The sequence below is a fragment of the Megascapheus bottae genome, chromosome 9 (genome assembly GCF_031878675.1).
Source record: "Megascapheus bottae isolate mThoBot1 chromosome 9, mThoBot2.hap1, whole genome shotgun sequence".
Lineage (NCBI taxonomy): Eukaryota > Metazoa > Chordata > Mammalia > Rodentia > Geomyidae > Megascapheus > Megascapheus bottae.
The window spans coordinates 47,206,509-47,226,222 of record NC_143517.1 but is presented as its reverse complement, the minus strand read 5'-3'; positions in this window follow the sequence as shown (position 1 = coordinate 47,226,222).

The following is a 19,714-nucleotide window of genomic DNA, read 5'->3' as shown; positions in this document are numbered from 1 at the left end:
CCAAAAAAATAGAATGGAAGAAAGACAGCCTAAGTTCATATATATACATATATACATATATATATATTGTTTTATGAGCCAGGTTTTGGTTTATTGCACCTGAAATACTAGACATTGAAAAGGGTGAGATCTGAGGATTGTAATCTGAAACCATCCTGTTTTGGAAAATCCCTGAGACTTATCTTCAATTAGTAACCAGAAAGCAGGATGGGTAGCTGAAAAGAATTATATTCAAAGTAAAAGGAATACCCCTAATTTTTTTTTAGATCAAAGGTAAGACTATGTAGGCAGAAAGGGGTCAAAGCTGAAATGATTTCAGTAGTTTAAATGACATCATGAAATGTAAACCTCATCATTTTTTTTAAAGGTTATTAGGGAAAGGACCATTTCTGCTCTTTAAAAATGTCAAATAAAATGTTATTTTTCCTAAGTGTGAAGCAGGATTATTTTAAACATTGCAAAGACAAATGGTGCTAAGGAAATAATTCAAAAAATAGCCTTACTCATAGATGTTATTGTACATATGTATAATATAAATTAATATTTTAAATTATATTTAATATATACATTTACATTATATATTTATATAAATAGGAATACATACCTACATCAAAAGAGATAGATAGATTTCTGAGACAAAATGAAGTCCAAGAAAATCTAGGTAGATTAAACAAATCTACATTCATTATTCTTAGATATCTTAACTATAAACTAAGGGCACAAGGAAAGAATCCAAAAGCAAGAGTCTTCGATTTTCCAGGAATGTAGCAGAAGCAAAGAATGGTAATGTCATAACCAATGAGCACAAAACCACAACTAGATAAGAAAAGTTAGTTTTGGTTTTAATGAGTTGTATAGCACAAAATGAGAATATAACAAATTGCAATGTTTTGTAGTTTCACATATAACTAAATATTCAAAAGTTTTCATCCATGCTGAAATAACTGATTGAGATGCAAGATACAATCATTCTTGGATTAATTACTCATCACTATTTAAAATAAACACACTAAATATTACATCTTCAGTTCATTGTACTTAACATATCTTGTTCCTCTTCAGCAGTTACAAGACATTCTAAGAGAGAGAAAACACTTGAAAAGATTTAGCATGAAATTTAGCCTGTCGTAAAGATGATAGAAATGTTTGTAGTATCAGAATAAAAATATAAAATTGTGCTGAATAGTGTATTAAAGAATCTGATGAAAAAAATATACAATGGGGTGGCTCAGATCATGGCCTGGTGGTATCATGCTTGCCTAGCATGCACTGAAGCCTGGCTTTGATTCCTAGCCAGCACATAAATAGAAAAATCTAGAAGTGGTGCTGTGGCTGAAATGGCAAAGCACTGGCCTTGAGCAAAAATTGCCCAAGGAGAGTGCTGAGGCCCTGAGTTCAAGCCTCAGAACTGGAAAAAAAATTATACATATGTACACATACACACATAATAGAGAGATGAAAAAAATCTAATTGGAAATCAGAGAGAACGTTAAAAGTTAAAAATGCCATAACAAAGGATGTTATGATTACAAGACAAGTCATAGCCAAGAAAGAATAAAAAATATGAAGATATGTCAACAGAGACTTCCAAAACTAAACTTTGAAAGAAAAGAATAAAAAATCAGATAATAGAACAGATAAGATCAGTAGGATCATTAAAATATAGAAATACATGTGATAAGAAATAGTAGAAGAGAAAAAGTATATAGGAAATATTAACTAGTAAAGATTAAGAAATTTTCAAAATGCAGGCCAAGAAATTGGCCCAGTGCTTGCTTAGCATGCTTAGCATGCTTAGCATGAACAAAGGTTCAGTTCCTCAATACCACATACACAGAAAAAGTCAGATGGGTTGCTGTGGCTCAAATAGTAGACCCTTGAGAAAGCGAAAGGACAGTGCTCAGGACTTCAAGCACAGGACTGGCAAAAAAAAAAGAGAGAGAAAAAAAAGAAAAAGAACAAAATAAAGAAATTGCCTTTTTTAAAAAATATTGATATTTGCCAGATAGAAGGTTCATCAATTCAAATACATTGATACCCTTTCACATGTCTTTGTCCCCATTATCCTCCCCTCCACCCCCCATTCTGGTTTTCCCCCCTTCCCTATCCAATTTCAAATAACCAAATACAAATAAATCCAATATATCAGATAACAAAGTGAGATACTGTAACAATATGCGATAACCAAGGGACAGCAAAAGAGATGAGAGATAACATAGTATACTAAGGACAATAATCACTCATTATATGGCTTTTGTTTCTATATCTGAGAGGTCCTTTCATTTAGCATCATATCATATGGCCTTATGTATGTAGGTTTTGTTCTACTGCAAATCTCTGGTAGGAGAGCCCAAGGTTTCTACTGATTATGGCAAATGAGGGAAACCATTGAGCCTATGTTCGTTTGAGTCTGGCTTACTTCACTTAATATGATTTTTTCTAAGTCTTTCCATTTCCTAACAAATAGGGCGATGTCATTCTTTCTGACAGCTGCATAGAATTCCATTGTGTACAAATACCACATCTTGTTGATCCACTCATCAACTGAGGGACATCTAGGTTGGTTCCATATCTTTGCTATGGTGAATAATGCTGCAATGAACATCGTTGTGCTAGTGGATTTAGTATGCCCTAGATTCTGGATGGTTGGGTAAATGCCAAGTAGTGGAATTGCTTGGTCATAGGGGAGCTCTATGTTTAGCCTTTTGAGGCACTACCATACTGCTTTCCATAGTGGTTGAACTAGTTTGCACTCCCATCAACAGTGTAGTAGTGATCCCTCCTGGCCACATCCCCTCAAGCATCTGTTGTTATTAGTTTTTCTGATCCTGGCCATTCTAACTGGAGTGCAGTGGAATCTTAGCGTTGTTTTGATTTGCATTTCTTTTATTACCAGAGATGTTGAGCATTTCTTCATGTGTCTATAGGCCATTTTTGTTTCTTCTTCAGAGAAGACTCTCTTTCAGTCTTTGGCCCATCTTTTAATGGGATGGTTGTTACTTTGGAGATTAGTTTTGGAGTGATTCAATTCTTTGAGCTGTTGATATATTTTAGATATGAGGTCTTTGTCCATGGTAAGGTTGGTGAAGATCTTCTCCCATTCTGTAGGCTTCCTAATTAATTTACTAGCTATGTCCTTTGCCCTACAAAAGTTCTGCAGTTTAATGAAGTACCACTTATCCAGCCTTTCTCTGATTTGTTGTGATTCTTGCTATCTACAAATTCTACGCAATACCCATGAATATCCCAATGTCATTCTTTAAAGAAATAGAAGGGGTAATCCAAAATTTCATATGGAATAATAAAGGACCCCGTATAGCAAAAACACTTCTTAGCAGAAAGAACAGAACAGGAGGAATTTCAATACCAAACTTTAGACTCTATTAAAAAGCTATAATTTTCAAAACAGCTTGGTACTGGCACAAGAACAGGCCTGAAGAACAATGGAATAGAACTGAGGACCCAGATATTAAACCACAGACCTATGGCCACCTAACCTTTGACAAGGGAGCCAAAAAAATAGAATGGAAGAAAGACAGCCTCTTCAACAAGTTGTGCTCGCAGAACTGGTTAAGCACTTGCAGAAAACTAAAGTTGGATCCTTCTTTGTCACCCTGCACTAGAATTAACTCCAAATGGATCAAAGACCTGGAGGTAAAAGCTGACACACTGAAAACTTTACAAGAAGGAATAGGAGATACACTAGGCCTCCTTGGCACAGGTCGAAACTTTCTTAATAAAGAAATTTTCAAAACTTATGACAAACACCAAGTCATAGGTAAAACAAGGGCAGGAAACCTAAAGAAGGGTGATGCCTGATACCAGATATTATACTTGATCTCATATTTTTGGTTGGCTTTTCTGCTTATGATTGTCAACTATAATGAAGAGTATACAACTGTAAACAATTTTGAAAACTAGTACATATAATTTTCCCAAAATAAACATTTTGAGAATTCTAAGAAAAAAAGGGATGATACCTGAGAAATTTCTAAGGTGTAACATTTTCAGGCTACATAAAATCAAAGAAAAGATAAAGGCCTTGGAAGACAACGGGAAGAGACTGATATTGTGTTTCATGCCTGTAATTTCAGCTATTCATTTGTCCTTTCTAAACTAAAGATAATTCCTTGTTCCTGGCCTCCAAGCTCTATCAGAGGTGTACATAGCAAAATCTCTGTCCAGACTGGATCATGAAGCCATATCTAATAAATAACTAAAGTAAAAATGGCTAGTACGTGTCTTAAGCAATAAAGTGTCTCCTCAGGAAAATTTTAATTGAAATAATAGACAATAGCAAATAATTGTTTAATGATTATAGAAAAATAAATTGAATGTCTACAATACTGGGCATAAGGAGATGATTTATGTAGTACAAATACTCCTTTTGATGATTTTTAGTAATTGTCAACATGAGTTTGTATGAAGTAACAGTGTATATTTTCACTTCTGTTAAAATCATTAATATTTTACAAAGTTTTGAAAGTGGAAAAATAAGCAGAATTACCCAAAATACTCAATGGGAAAAACAATAGAGAAGACAGAAAAGGCTTGCCAACAAAAAGAAAACAATGAGCAAAATCAAGGAAAAGAAAGCACTTATAAAGTATGGCTATTAATTTGGTTAGTTAATTTTAGCCACTTCAAATAGGAGGGTACCTAAAATGCAACATTTTAAAGCCCTAGAATGACAAAGCAGATAAAAAAATGAGATCTAATTATGATTTGTCCACAGGAAATTAACTTCACATAAAAAGACAAAAGTAAGCTGAAAGGATAAAAATGAGCCCAGTGATAGTATTTCATACCTAGAATCTTCGCTGCCCAGGAAGCTGAGATCTAAAATGATGGGTTGGATACAGGTTGGTAGCATAATCTAGATGCTCTTCTCTCCAAATAACCACCAAAAAGCTAGAACTGGAGGCATGGCACTAGTGATATGACTCTACCCTTGGAAAACTCCATGAGTGTAAAGCCATAAGTTCAAACATTACTACTAGCACACACACACACACACACACACACACACACACTCATATCACACACCAAGTGGAAGGAATGAAGATAAGACAGACTCACACCAGTAAAATGCAACTATTAATTCCATATTAAGTAGGTCTCAACAAAAGCAAAAATTTTCAGGAATGAAAGTCGTAAATGGTAAAGGAGTGAATTGACCAAGGGCACACCAAAATCTTTAAATGAGAATTAATACCTGAAAAAAATCAAAGCATTACTAATGATACCATTAATACTAAAAGACTATATATATATATATATGTATATATATATATATAGAGAGAGAGAGAGAGACAGAGACAGAGACAGAGACAGAGAAGCAGAGAGATAGAGACAAAGACAGAGAACATTTCCACCCATAAATTTGATAATATAGATGAAATGGAATAGTTCTTCAAAAACATTATCTACTAAATCTCACACAGGAGATACAGACAATCAGAACTGATTTTATAATTATTGAAGGAATTGAATAAAAACCACTACGTAAAACAGAGGGAATGTAATAACAAAACAAATATAAGTGGTTTCACTGGTCAATTCTCCCAAAGAGTATCAAAACAAAAGAAGTTAACTTTCTAAGAAAAATCTCTCCAGAAAAGTAGAAGCAGAAGAAAAACTTCCTAAAAAGTTATATGAAGACTAAATCGTGCTAGAATCAAACATGGACAAAGCAAAGCAAAAAGAGCAAGGTCCATACACAGGAACATTCATAAAAGTTCTCAAGAGATATTGCACATTGAAGTGAGCAAGGCTTAAAAACAACTATAAAGTAGCAGTATATGAGTTTTTATTGGCCATGTTGTAAGACTAATAATTTTAAAGCTACTAGTGTAATCCATTATATTACCATTCTATAAAGGAAAATCATAGAATCACCAATAAATTCAGAAAAAGCACTAGACAAAATTCAACACACTTTTATAATTTAAATATATTCTCAGCAGTCTAAAATGGAGTAGAATGCCCTCAGGTTGATATGGAACACATATAGGAAAAATTGTATTATTTGGCAATGAAAGGCAATGTATTAGCAAATCACAAAGATATGGGACTTTTAAATACATTTTTCTCAGTGTAAGAAGTCAGTCTACCCAAGGAGCATACCATAATTTCAATTAGATTTCTGGAAAATGCTGAAACATGAAGAGAATTAACCCCTCTGTATATCACATTTACATTAAAAGTTAAACAGAGAAAAAAGAGCAATTGTCTACAGTAGGTGGATAAGAGGAAGGGCTGAGAAAAGTGGCACACAGGGAAATTAAGGACATTTAAACTATTCTTTTCAACACTGGAAAGATAAATACCTCACATGGCTATAGGGGGCAAACCCACAGAACTACAGAAAGCAAAGAGATAGCTGCAATTAATTTGTCATCTTTGCTTATATAATAATATGTCCATAACATTTTATGAATTGTGGCCAATGTTCTACAGCTATGTAAGGAGGATAAAGAGAAGTCTGCATTGTCAAATATTTTTACATAACTCTTCTTGTTAAAATTAGAAATGTGCATTCTATAAAAATCATTAGGAAGCATTGGTATGGAAATGGTTGTTCATTGTGCTCACATTGTATGTCTATGTTTAAAGAACTAAGCTTTGCCACAATCTGCAGAAATCATATTTCAATGATAGCTGTCAATGTTTCTTTCTTCTCTATATTATTTCTGCAGACGTCATCTTCTCAATCCATGCTTTAGGGCCAATGAGGTGTGCCTATCACCCTATCAAGTTAGGAAATGTTGTCTCAGCCAGCTGAGGCCTAAGCAAAAGATCTTATCCTCAAAACAACCAAAGTCAAAGGGGCACTGGACTTGACTTGAGTGGTAGACAGCTTCCCAGCATAGACAAAATCTTGAGGTCAGTCCTCAGTACCCGAAAAATAAAATTATTTTCTCCAGTCTATCAGTTCACCATCTTATTAGGTCAATACTTACGTGGCATAGCTATTAAGAAAAGTCACTCCTCAAAGTTAGAGTGCCAACCTGAGTATTTTAGAAACTTCAGCCTTCCGAAGGAAATAGAGACTACTGACATTAATTGCTGCCTAGCCTAAAGCTATTTTGTCTCCTTCCTGCTAAAAGTGGAAAAAAGAAATATGAACTGACCCAAGGTATTTTTTTGTGACTTAAGCTAAGTTAAAGTCATTGGGAAGTGATTTGAATAGCCCATGCTGTGAAACCAATTTCATTAGCCACAGTTATTAGGTTTTATTAGGTTCATAATTATACAGGACATAGAACTGATGGCCTTCTCCCAACACACACACACACACACACACACGATTATTACAGGAGGAACAAATGATAGGAAAAATGGCATGATATAAGTAGTAATGCTACAGTATGAACTAGAGGGTATACCTGCTGTATAACCTTTTAGTTAGTAAGCAGCTTGTATGGAAAGTATATTGAAGAGTAATCTCAGGATATTCTCTTAGTACATCTGGGAAATATATTTTTAGAAGGTCAACATTATGATAGAAAAATCTAGTAATGTTTAAATTGTACTTTTATTGCAAATATTCATATTTTAGAGTTCTTATTAGTCTTGAAATTATATAGCAATTATTTTTAAATAATAAAGACACCTTTTATCTGTAATAAGAATCATATAATATTCTTATCACATTATGAATTGTAAATATATGTTCTCTAGACACTAATCAGACTGAGAAAAGTAATATATATAATTTGATATTTTTATGTTAGATTGCTTACAGATATAGCCATAACCTTATCTGTGTGTGAAAACAGCTATAGTTAGTGAACATATTATCAATTAAAAAATAACTCATTCACTGAAAAATGACATAATTTCTCAGACAATAAAAGACAATCATTCAACAAGGCCATCTATGGAGTTGCTACTCAACTCTTCCATTTAGTCTCTCAATATAAGTCCTACAGTGGAGATTTTTTTTTTATTTTTGCCAGTCCTGGGGCTTGAACTTAGGGCTTGGACACTTTTCATGGGCTTTTTCAAGGCTAGATCTCTACCACTTTAATCACAGCACCATGTCATCCTTTTTCTATGTATGTGGTACCAAGGAATCAAATCTGTGTCTTCGTGCATGCTAGGCAAGCACTCTACCTCTAGGCTAAACTCCTGTCCCATATATGGAGAATTTTAACAAGAATAACAAAGCACAACCAAATCAAGTTTCAACAAAATTAAGAATACAATGACTTAAATTGTGAACAATAGTAAGATGTCTTCATGTAGGCAGACAGCTCGCTCAGTAGGAAGTAGGAGCTGCAAGCTGACTTGTACACAGTAGCATTACAATCACACACATGAGCATCAGAACTGCTTTCTATTGTATGAAGTAGCCTTAAATATTTAAGCACTGTTCTCTTTACTGGTGATTTTCACTTTCCCTAAATTCTAAAATCATTCTTTTTATAGCCAGGTCTTAGAAATAAAAGTTACAATGCATTAATTTTAAGTGAAGAACAGAAGGGATATGTGCATTTGCAAAATTTTATATAATTATGGAAAATCTGAGGAGACAAATATGTGCATTATTTTCAAGCAAAAATAAATGTACTTTTAGATCCCTTCACACCATTGAGATCTAAGAATGCTTAATTATCCCTGACCTACCTCTCTTCACTGGGAATCCATGTATGCATACTGAGTCAAATTCTGAGTATCTGTTAATTTTATAGACTCCGCTGTATTTAAACATAAAAGTGCAAATGGTTATTTCTAAATTAGGTGTAGACTATGCAGCATTGGAGTTTTTCTTTATAAAACTTTTAGGACAATATTCCTTATTCCTTATTACTATGACCCTTCCTTGGCATATTATTTTTGTTGTTTATTAACTTCTGATCTGTTATTTAGATGCCTTTTATAGTATCAGAGGCTTTTATAAATAACTTATAAAAACATTTATATAAGGACTATTTGCAACTACTGCTCTATGCAAAGCATGTAAGGTTACAAGAAATAATTCAGAGTTAGCCTGAAGGAGTTAGTCTTTGAGAATGAGAACCCTATCTACAAAGTTCTTTGAGTGAGAGGGAATGGCTAATTGCCTAACTATATATTGTCATTACACTATATATATGCATATAAATATAAGGAATGAAGAAAATATTGCTTCTTTAGGACTTAGGTACTGAAATTAATGTACATACCGAATTTTGGAGACACACCAGTGGTAACAGATTCTGAAGGTAATGGCACTGTGCTTCATCACTAGAAGCAGGGTAGGGATTTTACAAGCTGATTAATAAATCATTGCAATAAGCAGGAGGATGTATAAAGCAATACTCTGAACTGGTAAATATATATCTGAGAGACTGTTTGTTGTTGGAGCTGTAAGAATTAGGAAGGAAACAATAAAAAGATTGTGGAGACAAAACTTCATAATACCTCAATTTTTATAAAGGTTACTGAAATATATTTATCATCTACTAAATTCTGAGATCTGTGACAACCCAACACTGTGGATAGATGCACTGTTTCCCAGGAGCTAGGACCTTGAGATCTTAAAAAGTTTACCCAAGGCCAATAGCACTTCAAGCCTTGAACTCTGTCTTTTATAAGATGATCACTGTTTTTATAATGCTGAGAATTAGAGTTAGGGAAAGACTTCTAAGCCTTCATAATTGTCAAAGTAGCTAGCTGGTTTGTTCTAAGTGCCCTGGAGACATTAATTGCTGCGTAGTTAATCCATCTATTTTCCCCCCCTGGCATTGATGGATAGCAATTGCTTGCTCAAGATGATTTTATAGAATATAACAACTACACATTTTCCATAGCAAAAATGTTTTATTAATACATTCACATATATGCATATATAGTCACAGACATGCGCACATATGTAGGTACAGTTATGCATACATGATTTACCAGGGATTTTCAATGTCTAAGTTGCAAGTTGTGGGACACTCAAAGATGGAGATATATACAACAGAGTTGTAATCCTTGAAAATCTTTCTGTTTATATAACCACAGAAAAAGTACAAGAGAAACTGACATTTCCAGAATTCATAGTTTTCAGGTCTGATTGAAGTAGTATATTTTCCTTATCTCTCTTCTCTATAAAAGAGTTTCAGCTTCTTCCGTGAACAGGAAATCAATCTAAGAAGCAAAGTATACACATCTAGGTGGCTAAATAGAAGTCCTGACATTAACATCACATATGGTTTTTCATATATATCTAATATGCTGCAAAATTGCATGTCATTTTGGGGGAGTCTTTTAAAAGGAAGTGTGTTTAATACATGATTTAAAAACAATATGGATAGGGTCAGGAGTGTGGACTAATGGTAGAGTCCTTGCCTAGCATGCACGAAGCCCTGTGTTTGATTTCTCAGTACCACATACATAGGGAAAACAAAAACCAGAAGTGGCACTGTGGCTCAAAAGTTTAGAGCTCTCGCCTTGAGAAAACCCAAGGACAGTACCCAGGCCCTGAGTTCATTATAATACTAGTTGATAAATGTCTTAAATGTATATTATATATGAAAATGATGGAAATATTTATTGGCAAAATTTGAGAGTAACAGTCATCTCCTTGCAGCAATATTCTTTCTTCCTGGACATACTTCCTTGAGTCTCAGAAATCCAGCTTAGCAGGAAATCAGGAAGTCCTGTTCTTACTGCCTATCTGTGAATAACTAACTGCTTCATTGGACTCTTGAGTGTGTTCTATTTATTATCACTTGCACAAACAGATACCCAGTGCATGCTGAACCTAAACAGTAATCTAGGAACTAGGCAACAAACAGCCTGTAAACTACTGGTTCTCATAGTTGTTAAAGGGACCATCATCACCCTTCTCATAGAGTTATGACTTCTCTTAGATCAGTCATTAGGGATTCTGATTTGTATAAGCTAAAATATCTTAAAGATCCACGCATAACAAAGCTCTTAGGAAAAGCATCCTGGATAAACTTTATGAAGATGGAGTTGTCACAGTTTCTTGGATATGATACTAAAATTACAGAAAAAAAATTCTCGAAATGGATGTAGTGATGTGAATGCACTAAATAATATGAGTTTTATACTTAAATGGTCAAAGTGATGTATGTATATTGTCATGTAGATTTTGTCATAATCACAATAAATTTGGGGAAGTGAAGCATATTAATCTATTTGATTTCTAGGCAAATTTTGGAGAACTCATGGTTCTGTTAGCAGTTAGCTAGAAAAACTTCGGAGGCAGGAAAGGGGTTATTGTTGTTATGTTGATTTTGTACCAGTTCTGGGGCTTAAATTCAGGGTCTGGGAGCTGTTATTTTTTTATTCTCAAGGCTAGCTCTATACCACAGGTTCACTTCCAGCATTTAGAGGGCTAATTATGTGGAAATAAGAGCCTCATGGAATTAAGTGAAGTAAGCCAGACTCAAAGGAACATAGGCTCAATGGTTTCCCTCATTTGTCATAATCAGTAGAAACCTTAGGCTCTCCTAGCAGAGATTTGCAATAGAGCAAATCCTAGATACATACTGTATCCTAGATACAGTATGACGTTAAATGAAAGGACCTCCAGGATATAGAAACAAAAGCCATATAATGAGTGATTATTGTCCTTAATATACTATGTTATCTCTCATCTCTTTTGGTTATCTCATATTGTTACAATATCTCACTTTGTTATCTGATATATTGGATATATTTGTATTTGGTTATTTGAAATTGGATAGGGAAGGGAGGAAAACAAGATGAGGGGTGGGTGTGGGGGGACGGGAAATGGGGACCAAGACATGAGAAAGGGTATCAATGTACGTGAATTAATGTACATTCTATCTGGCAAATATAATGTAACCCTTCTATTAATTACAATAAAAATATATTTAAAAAAAGAGCCTCATGGACTTGACTGCCTGAGTCGACTTTGAATGGTGATTCTCATATCTGAACCACCTGAATGGTTAAGATTACATGTGTGAGCCACTGGCACCTGGCCTGTTTCATGTTTTAATTAGGGAAGTACTTTATTTCTTTGTCCCCAGAGAAGGGAGAATCATTGAACATGCAGAACAGAATAGGATGTTGAAAATGAGAAAACTAAGAGTTCATTACATAAAAATCCTTTGGTCTATGGGAAAGGATATATAGGCCTTAAGGGAATAGCTAACACTTTACTGAAATTAAACAGGCTTTTAAATTGCAAAGCCTAGGGAATTCCAATCTCTCAATGGCAGTTAGTGTTGATTGATTAGTTTAGTGAATTTATGTACTATACTAAAATCCTAGCATTGAGCAAACTGAAGAAATTTTGTTTTAAACTATAGGCAAGTGACATTTTTTGCATTTAGAAAAAGAGCATATTGGTTTTATTTAATCACATTCCACCTAACAACAATAAAGTATTTCAGATAATTTAGTTAATATTTAACCCATTCCAAAATGTATATCATGAAATTCTAATAGTAGAGGTCTAATACTAGAAATTTCATGACTAGAGGTTTTTAAAAAAAATTTTAAAGATTTTTATTAACAATGATTTTGACATAATATTTCAAATGCTATGTTAAAAAAGTTTTCAAGAAGGGAATCTCTGTATACAATTACTGGCATATAGATCATCTTATTTGGGTAATAGTACATGACTTAATTAAATATTGGCTGTTTAATAGATATTAATGTGCTTAGAATTATTTTGAGGGCAGTGACAGGAATAAGTATATCTACTTAAGATAGTAAGCATTAATTTATGTTGGTGATAAAATATATTTGGTAACAAAATTGAACTACTGGAATGGAATAATATCTGTAGTTTTTGAGTGGAAGGATGGATAATTTGATAATGTTCCACCATTGCTGTTTTGATTTATGCTATACAATAATCTTCTGTTAAGATATAACAATACTGCAGAAAAAAAAACTAAAAGGAATTGCCAATAGTCATATTTCACAAGGGCAAAAGAAAAACTATCTCCAACTTATTGTGAGTAAATTTATAGACAGAAATAAACACTCATCAAATGCAAATGAGAGACTCTTTAACAAAAGATGAACTGCCATTTTGCAAAGTTGGAATCTTTCTAAAGGAATGCTTGAATGAAACACTTCACAATTTAGTTGATTTTTCATTTCTGCTTTTGAAAAAACATAACTCAGAGTATCCTGTACATCAACACCCAAGAATTTATTTTTTCCTCTGTGGATGAGACAAAAATTCTTCCAGCCAATTTTACCTCAGTCAGTCAGGAAAGGTTTCTACTCATGGTGGTGCAAATTTCAGTGTCAGTGTCAGATTCTTCAGTTCTTCTAGCACAAGAACACAGAGCTGTTGAAAGCTAAGGCCAGGCCTCTGCTACAAGCATTGTATTCTTGAAAGTCCATGTGAGTGCTATAAAATGATTATCATAACTAACTGATTAAGAAAGCTAAAATTGAACCAACCTCAGTTTTACTTCCCACCAATCATGGTCTCCATTTTTAGATTTAAAATGCAGAGAAAAGCATAGTAATTTAAGAAAACATTTGCATACTACATGTGGCTGTTTTATAAATTGGTGTTTACTTTGTGCTAAGTATCATTCAACTCCAGAAATGGCTGTGGAATGTTAACGAATACTTTGCATAGAGTAGATATTCCATAATTTTTAATAGTTAATATATCAGAAGTTAATATATCAAAGTACATGATGAAAGAATATGATAAAAACAGCCAGATAGTTTTAATCCTAATAATGTAAGTGGCTGAGATGTGAGGATCACAGTTCAAAGCTAGCCTGAAAAGAAAGTCTGTGCGAATAGTATCTAAAATTAACCATCAGAGAATGGGAAATGATGGGAAACGAAGCTGTGACTCAAAGTGATAGTGTTAGCCTTGATTTGAAATGCTCAGGGACAGCGCCCAACCCCTGAGTTCTAGTTCCGTAGTTGGGAAAGGAGAGAGAGGAGAGAGGAGAGAGAGAGAGAAAGAGAGAGAGAGAGAGAGAGAGAGAGAGAGAGAGAGAGAGAGAGAGAGAGAGAGAGAGAGAGAGAGGGAGGGAGGGAGGGAGGGAGGGAGGGAGGGAGGGAGGGGGGGAGGGAGGGAGGGAGGGAGGGGGAGGGAGGGGGAGGGAGGGAGGGAGGGAGAGAGAGAGAGAGAGGGAGAGGGAGAGGGAGAGGGAGAGAGGGAAGAGAGAGGGAGAGGGAGAGAGGGAAAGAGAGGGAGAGAAAGTGAACGAGCATTGGGTCATACATATAAAAAGCATTGTCAAAAGGAACTGTTGATGTTTTCTGTTATCTCGATGAAGACAGCTGCATGATTATATGCTTCTATTGGCATGTAGGATTTATATGTAAATGTTAATACTTATAGACTTTGAACTAACATTTTTTCTAGTATGAATTTGATTAAGATAATGTTAAAAATATTAACATGTAAAAGTTGCAAACCAGAAAGTATGTCATTATAATGAAATTTGTATCATTGCAATGACATACCTGAGATAATTAATTTACAAAGAAATGTTATTTAATTTGGCTTATGGATTAGAGGTGCCACAACCATGGTTGGTCCCATTGTTTAGGATTGTAATAAATAAAAATATACTACTAAGGAAAAATGTAAATATAATTTTAGAGATTCTTTTCTACCCCATCCTTTAGATTTCTTTTTGGAAGCTTTGAGATGTCCTTGCTTAAGGAAAAGACAGTGTCCTAAGGGACTCAGCAGAGCCAGGCATATTTTGAAATAAGTCCAAATAGTGTATTTCCATTTAGTTTGTGTTTTGTATACCTGTTTATTCTAATGACAAAAACCAGCATCTTAGAATCTTGAAGAGGAGGTTGAGTTCATCAAGAAGCTACTAACCTACTCATTTATTCTTTAAACAGCAATATATAAATACAGTCGTGTGATTCCACACTTTGTGCACATTCATTATTCTCAATGCAGAGTTTTCTCCCTCAATATGGTTTTCTCTAGTCTAGGTACCAGGACTCTGCATAGTTAGCTGATATCCTTGGGAAAACACATGAGGTTTACATTTTAGTTTCCGTTCCACCAAAATCAAAGTGGCACATTAGTAGTGAGGAATGATTATTGCTGCCTTCATTTTGCCACAAATCTCCTTATGGCATAATGTTGGCATCTGTGATAACATTGAGCCTCAGTAATTCTCATTTTCAAAAAAAAGAATTATTGTTATTTCACATTTACTTTTCATCACTATTCTCATCAGGTCTAAAGTAAGACATACACATAAGTATGTAGACTTTTGTTTTTCTTCTAATGTATCTGTACTGAGATGATTATAAACTTGTGTATCTAGAACAAAAATCTTACATTTTTAGCACTATAAATCATGTTTCTTCTAATTGCCATCTCCCAATAATTGTGCCATCCTAATTTCAGTAGAAGTTTGGCTTGTGAGTAAAGCTTCCAGTGACAGCAATTAATCTTCCTTTACTTTATAAATCTGCACATTTGGTGTGACAATTACCAAAGATGAATGAATACAGAAATGCTGTTTCCAATAATGATCCATATGATATTTGGTTAATCCTAGTTTCATAAGAAATTTGCAGAGGTTCTTAGAAAAATGTACACACATGCTATGAGACAATTAAACACATTTTAACACATAACTAAATGCTTTATATACCAGTATTCCATTTATTTTCTAATGAGTATACCTAGTATTTAGCATTCTTACTGTAAGTGGCTGCCCATGTTAATATTTTCTCTTTAGCTAAGAATAAATAATACAGTAAATCGAGCATTTTGAAAATATCCTTTATATTATAACTAACGATTTGAAAAATTGCACGCCGGAGACTATTTCTGATATAACTAACATCTGATCATGATAGAAAGAGATTCATTCTAAAATAGTTTTTTTTTGGCCAGGAGTTTGGCCTAGTGGTTAAAGTGCTTGTTTAGCGTGCATGAAGACCCGGGTTTGATTCCTCAGTACCACATACATAGAAAAAAGCCGGAAGTGGTGCTCAGGCCCTGAGCTCAAGCCCAGGACTGGCAAAAAAAAAAAAAATATTTTTTTTTCCAGCTATGATGGTATCCACATTGCTGTTTTTGGCCTAAAAATAGAAAACATAGAATATGTCATTACTTCTATTTCAATATTAATCAGAATGTGCCAATCAATAAACTGGAAAGAGATGATCATACACATTATTTATGTAGGTAAGGCAAGCATTTTTTTTTAGAAACAGAAAATGGTTTTTAAATCGTACCTCTACCAAGCAGTCTAGACGTGACCCAGTATTGCAATCACTTCCAATGCAGAAAAGTAATTGGACAGGGTCAAGTTTGGAGATGCGTTTTTAAAATTTATGAGTATCTTGACTCTAGTCTTAAACATTTTGAGTGAATCTAACTGTCACAACCCAAATCTCAAGAGCCTGTGGAAACAACACAGTTTTATGAATCAAATCACTAGTGAATATGTACACCAGGATAAGGTTCTTAAAGTTTAAGGAAACTTTCTTTTAGGTTAGCAATAAATGAAAGCTATTCAAAAACTGCATCTGAGCCTATTTGGAAAAATATTAAAAAAAATTAAATTATCAGCCCCTATCCATATTAATGGATTCGTCGCTTTGTAAACAAATACACAAAGTCTCAACACTATTGTTCCTCATTTTGCAAGTAAAATATTAATCCATACTAAAACTACAGTCCATTATATTCCATTTGCTACTATGCTTGCTTATATGTAATAATAATTTTTTTACAAATTGTATAGTTTTTAATTGATGATATTCATTCTTTCTACTTTTTTTGTCAGTCCTGAGCTTGAGCTTCGGGCCTAAACACCGTCTTTGGACTTTCTCAAGGCTAGAGCTCTACCACTTGAGTCTTGGCAATACTTCCGCTTTTTTTATGTATGTAGTACTGAGGAATCGAACCCGGGTCTTCCTGCATGCTAGGCAAGTACTCTACCACTAGGCCAAACTCCAGGCCCTTCTTTCTACTTTTAACATACAGAAATGGAAGTGCCATGTTTTCTGCAAAGAGGCAAAAAATAAAACACTTTTATAACTCTATATGGCAGTATAGAAAAGAGATCAATATTTAGAAAAAATATGAACAGGTAATTACATTACATTGTATTGGTCTGTTTTCTTTGCTGTGACCAAGATCTAGCAAGACAATTAAAAAAAATGAAAGATTCATTTTGCCTCATGATTTCAAAGCTTCAGTCAATCACAGTGGGAAGAGTGTGATAGAGGAAAGAGAATGTCTGAACTAGTGTATCTGTCATATTCTAACAGGGCCTCTATTTTATCTACACTGCTAGATTTTGGAATGGTACTACTCACTTCAGAACAGGTTAACAATTTAGCTAATCCTCTCTGCAATTTTTTCTCATAGATGCACACAAAGGTGTATTTTACTAATTTCCTAGGCAATTCTCAGCCATAATCAAGATGAACCTTCACTTTACTGTCAACATCTCTATGTATTGTGTGTATAGGTAGATAGATGATAAAGATACATAGAACGTAAGTAAATGCATACATACATTGAAATACAGATTTATAGATAACTATGTAAAAAATAAAACTGTGTAGATAAACATAAACAAATCTTACTTTTACTTGTATTATTAGTTGATGCAATATTACTTTCTTCATGACTGAATTGGACTCTACTCTATCATAAAGAAAGCTAATCACAGAAAATACTTGGATTAGAAAACTTGCACAAAGCTCCCCAGCTCCTGAATCCATAGAGAGAAGATAATCACTCAGAAAATGCTCAAATTAGGATGCAACTGGGCTTATCCTTTACAAGTAACAAGAAAATTCTCTTACCTCCCCCCTCAAATACACAAAGAACATTTAATATTTTATTAAATATTGTAGTAACTTGATTTAGGTGTAGGTCTTATCACAGAAACTTAGATAACTTCAAATTGAAAAACCAATATCATTCTGTTAAGTATTTGGAATTTATCAACCTGTGGGAATCCTTCTCCATTCTTCTCTTTTGTTAATATCCCTTTACTATTGCACTGTGCCACTATAAAAGATTTGTTTTTTCACACTCTTGTTTTTAATAGCTCACTCTTCTTTTCTCTACTATTTTGCACTCAACAATATACTTGAGGAAATTATGATGAATTTTTAGGTGTCCAAACAATATTCTTTTAATATTCCTATATACATTAATCTCACCAACCACAAAAAGAAACTAAACTAAAAGTGGAGCATCTCAAAATCCTACTATACCCAGCTTATAAAAACACAACAAGGACTGGGAGCATAGCTTAGTGGTAGAGTACCTTCCCAGCATGCATGAAGGCCTGGGTTCAATTCCCAGTACCATATACACAGAAAAAGCCAGAAGTGATGCTGTGTCTCAAGTGGCAGAGCACTAGCCTTGAGCAAATAAAATATCCAAAGACAGTGCCCAGGCCTTGAGTTCAAGCCCCAGGACTGGCAAACAAATAAACAAACAAACAGCAACAGCAACAACAACAGCAAACAGAACTACACTCTGAAAGAATGGTATATTATCCATGTTCGATAGCAAAATGAAAAAGCATAATATTAATAAAGCTACAGGTTTATTCAGTGAAGGAAAATCGGAGAAAGAGGAGTAAAAAGCAAGACATTATGAAATATCTACAGAATTTACACATTTTATCCTTCAGCTGTCCCCTTCATTCTGATTGATTACCAGCTTTTAAGCTTTCTGAACAGAACTGATAAATGAATTACACTATTTGGCCTAAGTCAGGAAACTAAGAAGTGAGAGTCAATTCTAAAACTCAAGTGCGTGACTTTATGGTCAAGGTGATGTTTATCCATAATACCACATAGCATACCTTTGTTTGCTGTGGGTATTTAGAAAGAGAAAGACTTAACTTTAGGCATATGAAGCATGGCAAACATAAAGCTACAATTTCATAACTTATCCAATTTTTCACCATTCATTCCTTACTTTACATGAGGTATGGTATTTAGCCTCTCACAAATTGTTTGAACTCAAAGGTTATGGTTTCTTTGGTCACCATGGAAACACTGACAACGTATTTGAGCACTGAGGTTTTTCTTTGTTATCCATGTTAGCTCAGCAAAATGTACATTCGCCTCTGACAAATTGAAAATAGTCTAGTGAAACGAGTAGTTTAAAATTCAGTCTTTTTTATGCTTTCATTTCTCTTAAATAAATAGCTTAGGACTAGTACTGATTTTGAAGTTAAGAGTTATGTCTAAGAAATCATGTCATCTCAGTCTCAGACTAAAAGCAATGTTTTTCTACTTCCTACTTTAGTATTTGAAGTCAGTTTCTTGTTAAAGTATTTTAAATAGTAAATGGATTCGGTACATACACTAACTCTATTTATGAGTGACAAAATGGACACATTTTTAGCAGTCACTGGACAAATAATCCTACCATCTGACATATGGGGGTTTGAGGTCTAGTGCGGTATGCTAGCCATACTTCACCTTACAATTTTCAAGGGCAGTTTGAGGTCAATTTGCATCTTTGTAAAACCATTGTAGTGCTCAAGACAGCCAGGCTGTCCGCGATGACTGCTGTGCCACGTTTCCTGAACTTCTAGACTTTGATAAGCACAAACTGTCAACAAATATATAAGCAGGAAAGCTGTAACCCTGAGCTTTCCTATTTATTTTACACACTAGGCTGACAAAATTGAACCTTGAGTGTAATGCAAGATTTTTCAGGGCTGGTTCTTCTAAACACAAATTCTAAAGCCGGGTTTTTTTGTAATTGAGGACTTATTTTTCATTCCCTCTA